This window comes from Uranotaenia lowii, chromosome 2 (assembly GCF_029784155.1).
Source record: "Uranotaenia lowii strain MFRU-FL chromosome 2, ASM2978415v1, whole genome shotgun sequence".
Lineage (NCBI taxonomy): Eukaryota > Metazoa > Arthropoda > Insecta > Diptera > Culicidae > Uranotaenia > Uranotaenia lowii.
In genome coordinates this window covers 313,110,031-313,119,829 of record NC_073692.1, presented here as the reverse complement: position 1 = coordinate 313,119,829, position 9,799 = coordinate 313,110,031, and the positions used below count along the sequence as shown (strand labels likewise).

Below are 9,799 nucleotides of genomic sequence, written 5' to 3'. Positions count from 1 at the left end.
GTAGCAAAGTCTAAGTCTGAGGCCGTTTTCGTTGGTCAGCTGGTGCACGATGAACCTTACAATTGTCGGTTTGTCGGTCCTCCTGGCCGACCTGAGCGTTAAAATCGTGGATGACGATCTTGATGTTTTGGACAGCGATCGTATTCTCGTTCCAGCTGCGCCCAGTATTCGCCTTTTTCGTCACCGGTACTTCCGAGGTGAAGTCTGTGCACGTTGTTTATACTGATGTTGAAGAACCAGCCCTTGATTCTCAATCGGTAAATTCGTGGGTCGATGGACAATCACCGACCGTGCGCTTTTACATCTTCCTCATTACTGTAAAAGCTGTTCCAAGCTCGTGTGGGTCTCCGCAGCTCTGGTAGATGGTATCTCATGTGCCCATCTTCATGTGCCTATGAAATTTAGAGATCGGCAGTTCCATGTCTCAAGTTGTTGTTAGATCTTGTTGTGCTAGGGTGTCATACGCACTATAGGCTTTGGTATTTGCACAATAACCCATGCACTCTGCCTCTTCCGCCGTTTGGTTGTCCAAACACCTCGTCAGATATCGGTTGACGCGATAAGCAGCCGTCGATACTGCTTCTGTACTCCTTACCCTCCTTACCTTCGCATCGTTCAGCATGCACCATGCTTTGTCCATCAGTGTGCATCGTCTCCGCGATTTCTTTTTGCTGCGGCGGCGTGTACGAACAAGTCGTCTGATGCGCTCTAGAGAACAGTTCACGACCTTTTTACTCGCATCGTCGACAAATGTTGCAGAATAACGACTGCCTCCGAACGGGCTCACAGAGATTGGAGTGTACCAACTCCAGCAGCTTCGTGGCTTTTGAATTGCTGCTCAGGAACGACAATCGTTCCTGCTTTCCTTTGAGTCACAATTCTCTATCGACGATCGCTTTGTTTGAAATACCATATTTTCAGCCGTTCGCTTCACTATTAGGGACACTAATACCGACCTCGAGGTTTGAGTTATCGGGACCTTCAGCTTTTTTTCTTCATAGACTGAACAATTACGGGGCTAACACAGCACTAATAGGCATCATTCCAATCGTATTCCGAATAAGAATTCTAAATGTTCTAAGTTCAGGGTGTTTTTCATTTGTAGTGAGTTCCTTAATTCTAAATTTTCATTTGGATCAATATGTCATTTGTGGATTTTTATAATATTAAAAAAAATAAAATACTATGATTTATGATGGGAAGGCCCATCAGCAAAATTGCTGCCAATTAGGAGTCGTTCATCTCAAATCCCACGCTTCTGAGCTCGTGACTGTGCATGTATGCCTCAACACTGGAACAATTGACGAGCCACTACGATGTGAATTTTCTCAACAATCCTTATTTTATTTCGTAGTATTCCGTCTCACGACATATCTTGACGAATATAATTCCCTAAACTCACTAGGTACATGACAACGGTTCTCGAAATTCTCGGACATCCCACATTCCCCAGATCACGCTCCACTTGGTCTAACCACCTCGATCGTTGCGCCCCCGCTCGTCTTGTTCCTAGCTGATTCGTAGCGAACACCTGTTTTGCAGGACAGTCTTCCGGCATTCTTAACAACCTTCTGAATTCTGGGTTCGCAAGCTCGTGGTTAATCCTTCGCCTCCACACTCCGTTCTCCTGCACGCCGCCAAAGATGGTTCTTAACACTCGTTGCTCGAATACTCCGAGTGTACGCAGGTCCTTCTCGAGCAATATCCATGTCTCGTGCCCGTAGAGAATAACCGGTCTAATGAACATCGTGTACAGGTTTCACTTCGTGCGAGGGCTGAGTCTTCTCGACCGCAGTTGCTTGTGAAGTCCATAGTAGGCACGACTTCCGCTGATAACTCGACGCCGGATCTCACGGCTGGTGTCATTGTCTGCAGTCACCAGTGAGCCGAGATAGACAAAGTTTTCCACTATCTCCAGCTCGTCGCCGTCGATCGTGACCTTGTTATTACTATGATCTGCCGACTCTATCAATGTCATCAGCAAAGCAGATAAGTTGACTGGATCTGTTGAAAATCGTGCTTCGCATTTCACTCACTGCTCGTCGAATAACACCTTCTAGCGTCACGTTGAACATCATGCAGGATAGACCAACTCAGCAATCCTATTTTTCTTGTTAGTCCGCTGTTCTGGAAGGCAGTTTTTAATACAGCCCATGCGTCCTCGGCCCTAACTGCATCCTGCAATAAGCTGTAGCTTCAAACACCCACGACTTGCCCTTTCCACACAGCTTCTCACACGAACGCTTTCTGCTCCGATCGTACCGCATCCGCTGGCTGCTTCATTCCTTTAACACTGTGCGAAGTTCACATTATGCTGCGTAAAGGGTACTCTAAAAAATTGAAAACATTTCAAAACATGTGGTTTAGTACAATTTGTGCTTTCCATGTGCCTTCGATAAATTGTAGGTTGATGTGGTGAGCCGTTATTCAGCTTTCAAGTTCCATAATGTATCAATTGAAGATTAGATGCAGATGTTGCGTTTGTGTTTTGACACGCCTGGTTTTTTAAATTATTTTTTGGAACCGAAAGAGAAATTAAAGGAATCAGTCCATTGTGATTTTGAAAGCCTGTTATTTAGGAATCTAGCGTGGTAGGGTACTATCGCGCAATTCGATTGGCGTACAAATGTAGAAGTTTCTTGAAGCTGTAAGAAAATACATTTTAAAAATTAGTATTCAGCAAAGGAAGTCAAAGCTTCGAAATTCTGTAGTTTTGCATCAGTCTCCGAAAGCCTGAATAACTTTCTTTTCAGCTTGATTATGAGAACGTATCGATAAAAACTCAAATTTTCAGCTATATAGCATGTTATAACCGCCATTGGAAAAGCTGAGTACACATTCAAGAGCCTGTAATGGAACTTTTGGTTACATGGGATGCGTGAGTCATTTTTTTGATAACTGTATTCTGTTGATTCGAGAATATCTTTTTTTAGCATCTGCCGCAGTTTTGATGTTTCTCAAAGTTCAGGTAATCAATGTTCGAAAAATAGCATTTGTCTGCTAGGAATAACATAGAACATTTGAATCGTTGAAGTCCAATTTTAACTTATTCTGGTATTATCGTGCTGCTAATGATCAATGTCAACGAGAGATACTAGCTGTTTGTGATTCCATTTTCAATTCAATTAATTTTGGAAGGAAAATCTTCCTAACAATTTTTTTTCATCCATACTTTTCTACAAAAATTAAAATGAACATTGTTCATAAATTTCTGTCCTAACACAATTATTAATCTGTTTATTCAACCCCTCATTTCATTTTCACAGTTCCTCAAGAAATTGAACCGGCTCGAGCGTGTTGTAGAGGAGGTTAAACTGGTAATCAAACCGTTCTACAACAAAAAACAGATCAATAAGGACGAGTACAAAGATATACTGCGACGTGCTGTACCCAAGGTAACTTTCCGATATTCGAAAATGCTCAAAAGCATGTTTCTCTACATATCTTTCCCTTCCGTCGAATTACAGATCTGCCACAGTCGAACCGGCGAGATCAATCCGATGAAAATCCAGAAGCTGATAACGGCATACGTGCGTAAAGCCCGGGCTCGGCGACGATTAGCCAAGAAGGGTGGCATGCCGGCAGGCGCTCCTGGCACCAACAGTAATCCTATCATCATCTAAAGGCGCTCAAAGCTCATGGTAATGGTATGGTTTCCATCAATCTCTCCCCTGAATCTGATCCGGGTCCATGCGAGGTTACATAAACCTAAAGTAGGTATTAAACTTGTGACTCAGGATCTAGGAGAAGCAAATGGTTCACACCGAAAGCACGTGTGAATATGTATGGATAAAATTTCAACAGACAATGCGGACAAAAAGTAAGCTTTACTTCCGTTCAAATGTGTAATTATTGTTTTTTCGGCTTCAGTTTTTATTTTTTGTTTTTTTTTTAAATGAACATTACGAAAAATGCAACACAACCCAAACTTGTGTTGTAGATTGTAAAAGTTAGCAATACTTTTGAGATACATCCAAACATAAAACATGATGTTTGCATGGAGTGATGCGACGATCGATTTTCCGACATATTCGGATTAAGCGTCGACATTCGAGAAATGTTTGCGATTGACTATGTATGAGGTTTACCTATAGGATCGTGTGAAAACAAAAATAGATACTTTAACTGAATCGTAAAAAATGATTCCTTATCGAAAGCAGAACCATAAGGTTTGTTGTTAGACGCTAAGTTACTGGTAGAACATACAATTACGCATCAATTTTCACTCATAATTGTGGTAGAATGTTGCTACAGTAAAAGTATAGTAAAAGGGTATTTATAACATTTATCATAAATAATATATTTATTCAATATACACAATTATTAGATTAAGCTTGAGACGATTAGATTATGCTGAAATGTATAACTAATCACTTAAAAGTAATTATCACTGTAAAGTTAATACTGGATTCAGTTATTATCACAAATCAATTTAGAACTACGTTCGCACTAAATTTATTAGAAAAGTGATTTTCAAATTGGTAATCTGAAATTTTCGAATGCAACAAACTTAATTGAGCAAACAAAACACTAAACCTTATGCTTCCTGCTACTATCGTACTTTTTTCATTTCAAACGAACCTGTGCAAATATTCATTAAACATGCAACATAAACTTAGAAATTACCCTTTAAACATACAATATCCTCGACATGGCAACCTCAGAAAAAAGCCAACAGTCGAAAAACTACATTTGTCGAAACACATAAAAGAAGATATAAAAATATCATTTACGGTCGTCAGATCATGAAATAAGTGACAGATCGATGGTTAATAGTGACAGCTTACCATCTCACATGAAGGAATGATGCATAAATTTTAACGAACAAAATCAATCGCGTCGCGAACTACCACATTGATTAAGAGAATAATAGTTCAACAAGTCGAAAGTGACGTAAAAAAACATCTGTGGATCGATTATTGCAACAACACCCAGAAGATTATCTATAACGCTAATAAACAAAACAAAAGTGAATAGTTTAAGAAAACATCTACTGCTCTTTTCACTGGTTAACGAAAGAAAACGGCCCTGATTTTTCCGCGAATATGGTGTAATCTCGCAGTGGTTGTTAATTTTGTGTGAGATTTTCTCCTAAAATGTGGTAGCACCTTTCTCCGCCATTTGTAAAGTGTAGACGCGTGTTTTCCGGCTCAGCAGAATACTTTTGATTATAATTTCAAAATTTGGTGTCGAATAAAGTTTCCCAATTCGCTCTGCGATCACTAAGTGCAAATCTAGTATTTGAAGAAAGTTTATTTCACCAACCAAGTTGGAAATAGCCAGATTTTAGTGTTCGTTCTTTAATACCATACTCTCCGCCGCCATATTGGCGAGTGGAAAAAATGGAACAAGAAAGTATGAATACAGACCCCCCGGATATTTCCGATGGAGAAACAGCTTCTAGTACGGAGACCAGCAAGGATACCCAGCAGAAAAAAGTTCCCCCACCACCTCAGAACTTTGACTACCGCGCCGACGACCCAGCCCCATATAGAGTGTACATCGAATTGAACAAAGGAAAGGAAAAATTCATCAACCGAATTGGTGTAGGACGAATGCTCAAAAGGATCTTTGGAACTGAGAACTGTATCACCGAAATAAAAAGCACCGGCAGAACTAAAGTGATGGTTTACTTCAACAGCCACATTGCGGCTAACCGAGTGATCCTCAGCGAACTCCCAGCTTCATATGGATACAAGGCATATGTACCGCGCCACCTAGTGTCGGTCACAGGAGTGATCACTGATGTCCCAATTGATGTGAATATCCAAGAAATACAGGAGGAATTGTACTCACCGGTACCGATTATGAGTGTATACCGTCTCAACCGCTTCGTCGACAAAAAACCAGTTCCCACCACAACCGTGAGTATTACCTTTCGTACCAATAAACTCCCTACTTCTGTGAAACTCTATTCATGTATGATGACAGTTAAGCCATATGTCCGTAGAGCGTTATTGTGTCTCAACTGCTTGAGATACAATCACAAAGCAGCTGATTGTAGAAGTTCGCAACGTTGTTTACGTTGTGGAATGCAACACGAAAACAGTATCGACTTTGAGCAGTGTAAGTTGGAGAAAAAGTGTGTATATTGCAAGGCAAATCACGGTACGGACGACATAAATTGTTCCGAACGTGTGAGGCAAAATGCGATCAAAACAGCTATGGCGAAAAATGGGCTTTCATACCACGAAGCTAAAGACAAATTTTCCATCGGCACATCTAATCAGTTTGATGCCCTGTCACAGTTTGCCGACGAACCAACACCAGCAGTAAGTTTTGCAAACATCTTGAAAAGGAACAACGAACCTAAACCCAGCCAAACAATAAGACGCAGACCTGTTAGCCCGCAACCCAGCACATCAACAGGTGAAATTTCCAGGAAGAGACCAAAATCAACCAGCGATCCCGAAATTACCGGCACGGCGCTCAACAACCCATTTAAGGTAAGCGAAGCCGAAAGGTGGAAACAAAAGTTCGCAGAAATTGACAAAAACAATAAAGCAGCTAACAACACAGCGATTACCCTAGCCGTGCAAGAGGCCTTAATTCAGTACTACACTGAAGTACTAGAAGAGTGTAGTCTAAAAGGCAAAGTTAGAGAAAATTTCATCGAAAAAAGTAAGAAATTCATAGGCTTTGATACCATACATAAAACAAAATAAATAGTACAAATAAACATACAGACATCAATAACTATTTACATTCCTAACCCTCCTCATAAATCAAAATGGATAGTTTGAAAATTTTACAAAGTAACATACAAAGCATCTCGAAACACAGACAAGAATTACAGCGTACATTGATGTCGCAATCTTACTCATTGGCCATCCTTAGTGAAACATGGACCAAAGAAGAATTAGAAGCAACAAACATGTACCACATCAGTGGTTTCCATAAAATCTTACAATCTCGTAATGATGGGTATGGGGGTGCTGCCATCTATATCCGCAATAATCTCGGTTTTAAAAGAATACCATATTCAACAACGTGTGATACAATCCAGTGCGTAGCGACCAAAATATTGTCCAACAATATAGTGGTCATTTCAATCTACATCAGTCCTTCCACAAGTTGTGGCGATATACAAAAAGAGCTAGAAAATATCACCAAAGAATTTTCCCATTTTCCCAAACTCATTATAGGCGGGGACGTCAATAGCCACCATACGACATGGGGCAATAATAACTCGGATAGAAAAGGCTCAGCCATTTTTCAAATTTTGAACGGTTCCAATTTGATTATATTGAATGACGGCAGCCCTACGTACAGACCGCTGGAATTGAATAAAAGCCCATCGGCAATAGATATTACTGCCATAACTAACGAATTATATCTTGACGTAACTTGGAAGGTGCTAGACGAAACAGTCGGTAGCCACCACTCGCTCATCCATATAGAAATTAAAACAAACAAACCACAAAAACAGAAATACACCTACAAAAAAGTTCAAATACTCAAAGAGATAAACCAACTATCAGTCCATCAAATTTCAGATTCCGGTGAACTCACCAAACAGTTCAACCAAATCATTAAAAGCAACAGAGTTAGAAACAGATTTGAACCCAAATACTGGTGGGATGATGCAGTAGAGGAAGCGTGGTTAGAAAAACAACAAGCACAAAGTAGATTCAACAAATTATCTAACTTAAACAATCTATTAGACCTTAAAAAACAGACTGCTATCTTCCAGCGGTTAAAGAAAGAACGAATGAAATCAAACTTAAAAAAGTTCTCAGAAGAAATAAACCCTCAAACAAGTTCATCTCAACTATGGCAAAAAATACGTGGTCTGACGGGAAAAAGAAAAACACAACGAAATAATGCAGTTCAAGATAGTCCCATACTTGCAAATGAGTTTTTAGACTTACATTTTGGAGATAATGATGTCTATTTAGATGAACCTATTAGTGTTGAACACCCAACACAATACAACATTTTAAATCGAGTTGGATGGTATCACATTCTACAAAATAAAAAATCAACGGCCCCAGGCAACGACAAAATTTCATATGATATGCTGCGTCAGCTGAAACCTGAGATCGTCGATGCAATCGTTTACGATCTTAACCAAATGTGGAGACATGGCAACTTGTCAAGTCCTCTAAAAGAAATAAGAACTATTGCCATACCTAAACCAGGTAGGGATCAAGCAACGGCATCTGGAAATCGACCCATCTCCCTGGTCCCAACACTCACCAAAATTCTAAATTCGGCTGTACACCGAAAATTGCAAGTTTATTTGGACTCAAACAACATTCTCCCGGAACTATCATTCGGCTTCAGGAAAGGCCAATCAACCATCACTTGCTGCACGTATGTGACAAACCTGATCCAAGCGAATAAAAGAAAGGGCCTAATAACCGCAGTAGTGTTCATAGATCTCTCGAACGCGTTTAACGCAGTACGAACCGAGATACTTGAGAAATTAATGTCAGATATTAAAATCCCATACGAATTTGTAAGATGGATTGTAGCATTTTTGAGAAATCGAAAAATCTTTCTCAGGTCTGGGAACGGTGATATTCACAGGGTTATAAGCAACGGATTACCTCAAGGTGACGTTTTATCACCCACCCTTTTCAATTTATACACGATTCCTCTTCACCAAATTGAAATCAGCGATGTCTCATTAGCTCAGTACGCCGACGATTTCGTGGTGATTGTTACAGCTAACAATACCAAAACAGCATCAGAGAAAGCCCAAGAATTCCTGAACATCTTCGAAACACGAGCTAGAGATTTGAACCTCGAAATCAACCCCAGCAAAACTAAAGCGATGATCTTCAAAAACACCACAGAAAAAATGGAACTACGCGTACAAGGAATAAGAATCGAAACTGTAAAAACTTATAAATACCTGGGAATCGAGCTTGATCGAAGTCTAAGTTATCGAACTCATATCCAGTCTCTAGACAAAAAAGTCAAGGATCGATTAGATATGCTAAAAGTTATCTCTGGCTCAAGATATGGTGGTAGCCCCGAAACGTGGGTCCTGCTTTATAGGGCACTAGTACGCAGTGTTATAGAATACGGCATATCAATCTTTGGTAATGCTGCCAAAACGTATATATCTAAGTTGGAAGTACTCACGAATTTGTGCTGGAGAAAAATCACCGGTTGCACCAAGTCAACGCCGATAAGCACTCTGGCTGCTCTTGTTGCAGAGAGTCCGATACGAATAAGAGTTAATTACATCACGTGCAAAGAAATATCAAAACATATGGCTAACAAAACAGTCGTTGCGAGACAACTAACAGAACTGCAGGAGGATATTTCAAGAAATAAACTTACTTTGGTCGAAAAGACGTTCACAAAATATCGAGATATTTTCGAATCGATTATTCCAATAGTTAAAACCGTATTACCTGATTCGCTGGATGTTAAAACCGAAATTGCTTGTTTTAAATCGTCTAAAAAAGATGCTGACCCGAGGGTCTGGAAACAGATGGTACTATTTGTCCAAAACTCAATTTACAAAAACCGCCCTGCAATCTACACTGATGCCTCAAAGCTCCAAGAGACATGTGCGATCGGCATCTATTTTGAAAACATCAACAAAAGGATCAGCTTGAAACTCGAAGCTGAAACTTGCATCACCACAGCTGAAATGATCGCAATCCAAGTTGCCCTAGAACATCTTGATAGTCATCAAATATACAATGGAGTCATCTACACAGACTCACTGTCATCATGTCAAATAATAAAGAACACATTAAAGAGCAACTTAAGAAACGAAATAGTTCAGCAGATAATCGACACTGCATCCAAACTGGATACAACCATCCAATGGATGCCC

At 40.1% G+C, this 9,799-nt stretch overlaps 1 long non-coding RNA gene across 1 annotated transcript; it reads left to right on the top strand.

The window, feature by feature from the left end:
* Positions 1 to 40: 40 nt before the first annotated feature.
* Positions 41 to 4,991, top strand: LOC129748438 (uncharacterized). The gene is made up of 2 exons (XR_008737728.1): positions 41 to 3,395; positions 3,468 to 4,991. It is a non-coding gene; the product is annotated as an uncharacterized LOC129748438 (long non-coding RNA).
* Positions 4,992 to 9,799: the final 4,808 nt, after the last annotated feature.